This window comes from Cibotium barometz, chromosome 31 (assembly GCF_041138505.1).
Source record: "Cibotium barometz isolate CiBa-2024 chromosome 31, ASM4113850v1, whole genome shotgun sequence".
Classification (NCBI taxonomy): Eukaryota; Viridiplantae; Streptophyta; class Polypodiopsida; order Cyatheales; family Cibotiaceae; genus Cibotium; species Cibotium barometz.
Window position 1 is genome coordinate 32690501 of NC_141076.1, and position 9719 is coordinate 32700219.

Below are 9719 nucleotides of genomic sequence, written 5' to 3' on the forward strand. Positions count from 1 at the left end.
GTTTCATTAAAGGATTGTTTTAAAGATAGCTGATGCTGAGAAAAAAGGCAATTTCATAGTGGTGTGACTAGTTTTATGTTTGCATGAACATCTGGCTAGGGGACCTGGGAACTCTTTTCCCTGGTACCCGGGACAAAACCTAACCAAATTTCTAATTGGATCCCATCATTACAGTGGTTGGGCGGTTGGCTAACCCGTGGGACTGGATGGGGTTAGGCTGGACTGATGGATCCGTAAATCGAGACTCAATTTCTGCTTAGTTCGATAGATGAAGTAAATCCCGGACAAAAATTGTTCTATGGAAAAGAATCAACGGCTGTGCCTCTCAATGAAAAAAAAACCTTGGTCTCTATGATCCAAGTACAGTCTTTTTCCTTGATCTGACTATGGGACTTACGGGTTTGGTCAGATGAGCTCAGTTAGTTAAGGCTTTTGACTACGTTAGGGAAAGTTGTCCTGGTGGAATCGCCCGTGGTTTCCGAGCAAAGGAAGTTTTTCCGGGTTTGGTTTTGGAAAAACCGATGGATTAGTCTCTTGTCCGGATATCCGTGGTGGGCGAGGCCCCGAGTGTGGGATCCTGCCCCGCGCAAGAAGTGCTACTTCCACTGCTAGCACCCCTGAAATTATTGCGCGGTGGGGACATGGATCTCACATCTGGGAGGGAGTTCTGAGACTACTCTGAACAGAGGCAGATGGTTGAGCTAGAGTCCTCCTGGGATTGCCCTGATTTGGCGAGACGGACCCTGATTTGACTGATATATGAAGGGGCTAGTCTCTACACTCTGGGTCCTTGACTTCCCTGTCCTCTTGACATGGCAGGAGTTGGGCAGTCTTTAAGCTGGTGACCGAAACCTTGACACCCAAAACACATGTTCTCACTTCTAAGCTCATCCCTCTGAATCCTTGACTCTGAATCTCTGAATCCTTGAAAGAGGTGGGGCTCTTGAGAAAGTGTTCTGAGGGAAGGGTCTTCCTTCAGTTCTGAATCTCCTAGCATCTTGATTCTGATTAGGGCCTTGCTGCCTCTTTGGGGGTGGAAAGTTTGAAGCACTTCCCTGGGTTTGGAACCTTTTAAAGTTTGAGGGTGCAAGCTTCAGCAGGACCTTAACAACAAATGCTTTGGCAAAGTCCTTTGCCATTCTGACAGCTTCTACCATTGAGACTGGTTTGGCATTTTTCACTAAAGTGTCGGGGTCGTTCATCCCTCGAATGAATCTGGCCAGGTGCTCTTCATCCAAAAGTGGAGAATATTTGAGGAGAAAGGCACATGCTTGATGGTATTCTTCAATCGTCCGGCTATCTTGCTTTAGTTTCAAGAACTCATTCATTTTGGTTTCCAGGAAGCCCGGAGGACAAAACGTCTTCCTGAGGTAAGCTTTAAGATTTGATCAGGTCTGGGTATTTCAGTCGAGACGGTTTGTCTCTCATAATGATTCCTCCATGCGACCCTGGCCGTTTCCACAATTTTCAATCTAGCGAGAGCCATCTTGCTCCTCTCGTTATAAGCGGTTACATCAAAATACTCTTCCATTGCCTTGATCCATTTTTCCACTACTTCTCCTAATTGTTCCCCTTCATCCTTGAAGGGACCAGGTTGGGATCGGTGCAGGAATTTACGAACGTCAAGATCTAACTCTTCATCATCGGTAATAGGTTCCGGCTACCTATCACGGCCCGCGCGCCTCATGATTCTGACAAAATGAGATTTTTGTCAACTTAACTTTGTCATCAAATTTATGACTATTTAATTTTTGAGATTTATTTCTTAAACAAATAAATATTCCATCATAATTCTTGAAAACAAGATTCACTCTGATAATTTTATTAACCAATATTCACAACCACGTAAACAATTTGGAATCTTTTGCAAAACATCATTTATTACCAAAAGTTTCCAAAACATTCATACTCCCTTCATGAAGATTGGAGAGGACGAGAAGAAGAGAAAGTTTGAATCGGGGCTCCATCACATCATCCAACAAAGCTTGGGAGTGTACCCAAATAAGACCATACAAGAGCTTATACGCTCAGCCATGATTGCGGAGAACTTGCACATAAAAGCACCCACAAATAAGCCATTTGCAGGTCAAAACAAGAGCAAATTCAGGGCTGGTTATGACCAGAAAAAGGGTGGACAGCCACCTAAGAATGCTCCCAACATCATTTGAGAAGGACTTTCCAAAACTTTGCTATGTAAGAAGCAACGGACTCTCCCTCATCTTGGGACAGCCAATCCCACTCTTTGCGTACATCCTTTGCAAAGTTTGGTGGTAAGAATTGATCATAAAACTGAATTTTGAAAGAAGACCAAGTTGAGGCAGCACTTCCATCAAGTATTTTTGCAAGCCACCAATCACTTGCCGTATCCTTGAGATGCATTCCCACATGCCTGAGCATAGACTTTTCCGAAAAGTCTTCATTGCAAAAAGCTATCTCAAACTGTCTAATGAAAGCAAGTGCTTTGGTAGGGTCCATTCATCCCTGAAAGTTTTCAAACTTTACATCCTTGTCACCGGACTTGAACTCTCTAGGCTTCTTCCTTCTATAAGCATCCCTATGTACATCCTGTTCATCTGCATGATGATGATGCCGCGATGAAGATTCACGATCCCTCTTCGTACTCTCTTGAGTCACACTCTCCAAATGAGTGGAAAGCTCAACACGAGAACGTATATGTCTTCTTGGAGCAAAGCGGGAATGAGTAGAGGATCCCTCATCCTTACTCTTCTCTTGACCTGCATCAAGCCTAGCACCAGGGACTCTTGTCCTTTCAGCATTTGGCACTTGCTGTGCTCTTTCTGCTTGTTGTGCATCCTGTGCATCACCACGGGCAGCCATGAGGGGTGGCTTCTTGAAAGCCAAACTACCATCTGCTTCAGTGTATACATCACCCTTAACCATTAGGTATGCAAGTGCAAGCTCTCGGGGTTTCTCAACATCCATTTCCTTTGCAATTGCTTCAAAAGTGACTTCATGGACCGAAGCTTTTGCCTTCGCAGCCAACACCCTTTGTACATCCGGGTCATTTTTCAATGACCTAAGCTCTTCGGTTTCAGCCCTATAGCGTCGCACTTGACGCCTCAAAGATTCCAAATCAGAATTCATAGTGTCATGAGTACCTGCATCTCCATAGACATCATTGCATGCAGCATCTCTTGCATCCCTTGTACCATGAAATTCACGGTCCTGTGTGTTCTCCACACTGTCAGAAATGTGGCTGTCCATGACACTCAAATCAGGTCACCACTTATGATTCCAAGCCTCAAACCGTTTTCCAATGAGGGGAAAAATTGAGCTCTGATACCAATGTAACGGGAGGCGGACGCGTGTATTGGAATCGTATAAATGTGAACAAGATTCTGAGCACTTAACAATTGAGCATTACAACCACAAAGCTGAAAATGACAGTACACCACATAAAGGGGCCGATGATAGGCTGACCCCCCCCCTTTAGGTTATATTACCAAAAGAGTCTGCAAAGTACAAGATTATGGGTGCCTGGGGCTTCACCACCAGCCTGCAACCTGATTCTTCCAAATACATCATGTATGAATACATCTCAAACAAGAGAATCTGTAGGTACATCCGCCCTACACACAGGTACATCCGCCCTGCATAAGCCTCTTCACAGGTACATCCGCCCTGCACAAGAGTATCACAATCCTCACAGGTACTCCGCCCTGCACAAGATGTAAATGGATCTTTAGGCCCTGTTTCCACGCGAGAAACTGATCCAGGAACCTGTGTTCTCCGCGAGCAAGTGTCCCCAATGCTTGCCCTAAACACCTGTTATACCAGGAAACCATGAGACACATCCATGCTCACATATTCCATTGCTGTCCGGCCTGTTTTGTGCAATAACCAGTCCAAAACAGTAACTTTCTATCGCGAGAATTCCACCTGTAAAGGGTCCTACAGCCCTGTGGAGATCCCTAGAGCTGTCCTGTACTGTCCAAGTTGACTTTGGACACCTGTAACCAGCCCAAAACTCGCAATAACCAGAAATTACAGGTTTGAAATTTAACAACCAGCCGTTTAGAAGAGTGTGGGGATCGTTATCCAAGCTTGTGTGAGTCCGGGAAGCAAGCAACCAGCCCTGTAGCAACTCCCAAAGCTCCAACCAGCTCTCCAATGTGTTGAGTAGTGAATAAAACAGCCCAAAAGGCCTCTTGAAGGAGGCGCCTTTCTCCAGTGCCACCTAAGGGGCTTGGTGGGTACACATAATGGCTGACAAGTGTCCCCATAAGGTGTCCAAGTAGGTGTCCAGCCCATAGTGCTCCATTTGTCCTGTTTGTATAAGTTTAGGTCCAACCAAATGGGAAATGGCCATAAGCTGTCCGGACTTCATTAATTTTGGTCCAACCAAATGCGAACGCATTATAAGTTGTCCGGCCACTTATTAATGAGTGTGTACCTGCAAACCAATAAACTTTAGTAGTAAATGAAATAAGTTGTAAATTGAGTGTGGACGCACTTACCACCTGCAAAACCCATAAGCCCACAGTTTTAGGCCCAAACAGGAGTGCACACACGTGTCCACAAGGTGCCCGGGCGTCCCCGGTCCCTTGGACTTCACAAGCCAAAATAACAAGCATTGTCCAGGCAGCAAGACAATGTCACACAAAGTAAAATAAAGTTATGGCATGCATCATTTATGCATTGTGCACATGTAAACTTGGAGAACCACCTATCATCATTCTTGTACTTGAAAATATTCTGCCTGCCATCATAACACACCATGTGTGCATGGCCGGAATCCACACGGGCACCGCCCGAAAGTCCACAAATGTCTTGCCATGTCCTTGGACTCATATGCATCCACTCATATGATCCATACACATGCCCAGGTATAATACATACATGCATCCGCATGTTTCTAGGCCTGACACGCATCCGCATGTCCCTAGAATATAGGGGTTTGTGACAGCAGGAGCTTCAATTTTTACCAATTTTGCTGATTTTGTTGAAAATTAAAAATGCCCCAATTGTGTTGATGCTAATGTAATGTAGGTATAGAAACTTGATAATTGCAAATATGTCCTATTTTCTTTGCTCTTGCTTTTACTGAAATGGCTTCGAAGCTCAGTGCTGCTGTGGCTGAGTTTGCGATTGATGGAGAGAGCTAACCAAAGATGACGATGCTGAGTTGCTGATGGTGACGGCTTGAAGAAGTGTGGCTCGCAGTTGATGAAGCATGAGGCACATCAGCCGGTGCAGAAGCAGCATCAGTAGCAGTTGAGGAGAGAGGCACGCGATGGGAGGCGGGAAAAGTGCTATGCATTCACCTACATGCAACGCGGGGTGGCTGAACGTGTTGACGTGGATTTAATAAGGTCTATTAAACCTTATTAGGGTGATGAAATGCGTAGGTAGCTTGCAGTTTCGAGTTGGAGTTGGAGGCAATCATAAGGTCGGCGTGCTGGTCCGGCAACACACAAGGCAACGGACATTAGCACAAGAGGTTCGCGACTGTAGATGTAGAAGTGGCAGAGGAGCAGTGGGCTGAGGCGATCAAGTCAAGGTGGGAATGGCAATTAATGCAAGAGATTAAAAAAAGAAAGAATGCAATGCTAAGGAGAAGTGGGTATGGGAATAAGATAAAGGCAATCGCATACGCATAAAAAGCCGATACTGCAATGGAGACATGCTATGATATACACGATTCATCATTGATAATGGTGCTATAATTCTACTCCTAGGAATAATTCCTTTATGCACCTTTATATGCATAAAAATCAAATTTAATGAGAATAACACCTTTATAATAAAAAAAATTTCATTATGCATCTTTCTTATGCATAAAAATCAAATTTATTGAGAATAATAGTTTTATAATAAAAAAATTTCCATTATGCATCTTTCTACGCATAAAAATCAAATTTAATGAGAATAACACTTTTATAATAAAAAATTTCCATTATGCATCTTTCTACGCATAAAAATCAAAGTTAATGAGAATAACACTTTTATAATTAAAAAAAATCCATTATGCATCTTTCTATGCATAAAAATCAAATTTAATGAGAATAGTACTTTTATAATTAAAAAAATTCCATTATGCATCTTTCTATGCATAAAAATCAATTTAATGAGAATAACACTTTTATAATAAAAAAATTTCCATTATGCATCTTTTTATGCATAAAAATCAAATTTAATAATTAATATTAGTGATATCCATGCATATTCATAGGTGAATATGTACATGGAGTAATTAGAATATTTCTTTTAGATGCAAAAATGGTGGAAATTTCTCTTTTGAAATAACATAAAAACAACTTTCTTTTCCAAAAACTTTTAGAAAATTTTGCCATAACCTCCTTTGTATGGCTGACCATTTCTCATTTTTTCTTTATTTAACTTAAATTAACCCAAATTAGATTCATAGAACTCTAATCTACATAATTTTCTAAATTCAAGAGAGTAAACAATAATAAGAAGAGTTTAATTAATCTCTTAGTTAATCTTTCTAAGATTAAGAAAGGCTGGAATGTAAAGAAGAGAAGGGGGTGGCCTTTTCATCAAGGCATAGCATTTGAATTTAATTCAATTAACTGAAAAACATAAAAATTAAGAAAACCATAGATTTACAATTTGTAAATAAGTAAGAAAATTAGCTTACATGGAGCTTGTAATGCTCTCCTTTGGCTTGAGGGATTGAGGGTTCTACTCTTGTTTGAAGCAAGAGTGGCCACCAATTCACTTTGGAGAGGATTAGGCCAAAAACAATTGAATTATTAAGAAATTCAATGTAGATGGCTCAGGAGGACAGGAGTAGAGTAATAGTGCATAAACACCATTAACCTTTTACAAAGCGGGAGGCTTCTATTTATAGGAAAAAGTGAGCCTCTAACCAAGCAAACTGATTCTAGAATTTTCCAGATTAGTTTGGTCAATTTTTGACCATTTTTGGGTCAGTTCAACTTACTTTTTGGATCTAGTTTTGAAATAGGAGAGAGGAGAGATGAAAATATCTCATTTAATTGATTAAAAATTGGGGGTAATGATGAGAAAAAGGTGCCTACTTCATGAGGGGAGATCCCCACTCTGAGAGGTGTCAAAATTCAGTTTTTTAATTGTTTTCTTTGGTCCTTAGTCCACTCTTCATCTTATGTGAGCATTTACTCATTTTTGGGGGGTTTTTCTTTTATTCTTCAATTTATCTCCTCCTTACATTTGGATTAATCTTATTGGTCCATAATAACCTTAATCCAAAATTTTTAGAAAATCTGGACCCTTAGGCTAAGGTCTTTTATACACATTATAATTTATTTCTAATGCACCTTGGGAGTTTCTTTTTGAACTTCTATTTCGGGGAAATTTATTTTAATAAGAAGGGATATTTTTCCATCCAAAGATATTTAAAAACTGAATTACCTCTCTTTAGAACATTTTCTCTCTCTAGGCCAAAACAGGTAGAAAAAAATCTTTTATTATTCTGAAAAGGGGATTGATTACAGGGGAAGAAACTGGACATCTTGAGGGGCTGGGGAGGAATCTTACAGAGTGAGAGGTAGATTTCCTTGCGTTGTGGTGCAAGCAACTCCGCGCGGTGATAGTGTGGAGGTGGATATTGGAGGGATAGAGCTTCCAAAAGCAAGCTTGGGGAGCAAGGGACGTGAGCTCGAAGCATTGGTAAGTACCCAATAATTGTTGTGTCTATTGCTTCTCCCATTTGCGGGCGGTTATGTGGAGTTCTCTCTTGGGAGGTGCGGTAGCCCATAACATTTTTATGGTTGTGTGGAGTTCCCTCTTGGGAGGTGCGGTAGCCCATAACATTTTTGGCACTGCTATCGAGAAAACACCAATTTTTCTTCCATCCTCTTAGAGCTTCGGTTCCCACTATGCAAGATTTATCATTACCTTTGCATTTGGAAGGTGCAATGTGAAGAAGCTGTGTAGATAAGGTTTGAGTGGTAGAGAAAAAAATACAAAAAATCCTATGTTGGAAGGGTGGTGGGTGAGTACTTATTAGAGGAACGCTACACTTAATTTTACATTCAATTTTGTTGTTTTTTATCACCAATTCCTACAGCGTGAGCTAGCAGGAGGTGACAAGTTTTGTTTTGTTTTTCAAAAAATCACAAAAACTACAAAAACAAAGAGCCATCGGTTGTGTTTATGACTTACATTACATTCCTCATCCTTGGCACAATTGTTCGGGATCATTTGGGTAGGGAAATTACCTTCTAAACCATCATTCTATCGATGCAGTTGTTAAAAAATGAAAGTGTAGGAAGAAACGTTTCACGACGTGAACCATAACCTACTACTTCACAACGTGAAACACCTTCTGCAACAATCAACGTCAAAAATCTCGAGATTGCCTTACTAAAATTAGGTCGTCTCATCATTGACACATCTAACATTGCGAAACCAAAAAATCTTATCACGTGAAATGGCAGCAGTAAGCAATTCACAACGTGAACCACACTCTATTTCACAATGTGAACCATATTCTATTTCACGACATGAAGAATTTTATACTTCACGATGTGAACCATAGCTACTTCATGAGTTAACCCTTCACGCCCTAGCGCCTCACGTGCAGTTCACGAGTTAAGCTTTCACGGACTACTAGTTCATGAATTAAGGGTTGTTAGACCAGCAGTAAGAGTAGTACCCTAATTACACCATTGGAGTCTATCCGACTCAAATTGAAGTAATTCTAAGATAAAATTTGAAACGTGAAACCTCGTAGTGTTCCTCGCTAAGTTCTATTTCCTACACTATGTCAACATCTTCTGATGTCTCTTCAATCACTACTTGATTGATCTTTGCCTGTGGTGGTTGTGGGTGGTAGAACTGGTGGTGGCAAGGGCGAAGCTTCTTGTACTCGGAACATCCCCCTAGGTAAGTAGGAAGAGTTGGGTTGTCCAGCAGTGGCGGTGATCTACATAGGTGGTACCGGCAAAGCCAATGGGGCTTTAATTGTTGCGGGTAGCTGTGCCACATTTTGAAACCTTGGATATCTACACATTGAAGTGTCATGATTTTACAATTTTACATAGTGTGAGCACAATAAAGTAATGGCCTTGCTCTTAACTGTGGACATTCATTGGTGGTATGATTTAATATGCACATAGAGCACCACACCAATTCCTTGCGGGGGTAAAGGTGGTTATGCCCATGCCCGGATGTCTCTCTTCCCTCCCTGTGAGACCCCCGCCCCCTCTGAGGGCGGGGGGTAAAGGTGGTTATGCCCATGCCCAGATGTCTCTCTTCATTCACATCTTGATTCACATGCTAACACATTCATTCACATCCTATATCATTCATTTACATCCTCATTCACATGACATCACATGTGAGACCCCCGCCCCCTTCGAGGGCACTGGTGGGCGGAACTAGCATCAGCCTCTCGTGCGGGGTAGGGATCCACACTCGGGGCCTTGCCCACGGATATCCGGACAAGAGACTAGCCCTCGGCGGCTCCTTCAAAACCGAACCCAAAAAAACTTCCCTAGCCCAAAAGGCAGGGTGATTCCACGAGGAAAATCATCTAATGGGAGAATTGATCTAACGAGTCAAAGTCTTAACTAACCAAAATGATCCGACCAAACCCAAAAGTCACATGGTCAAATCAAGGAAGAGACTTGCACTTGGTCCATAGAATCACTGCTTTTTCCCCCCTTTAGCGAGGCATAGTCTCGCTGATTCCCTCCCACAGAACAAGGGTCTTCCTAGGACTTAATCTAACTAATGTAACTTAATCGTAA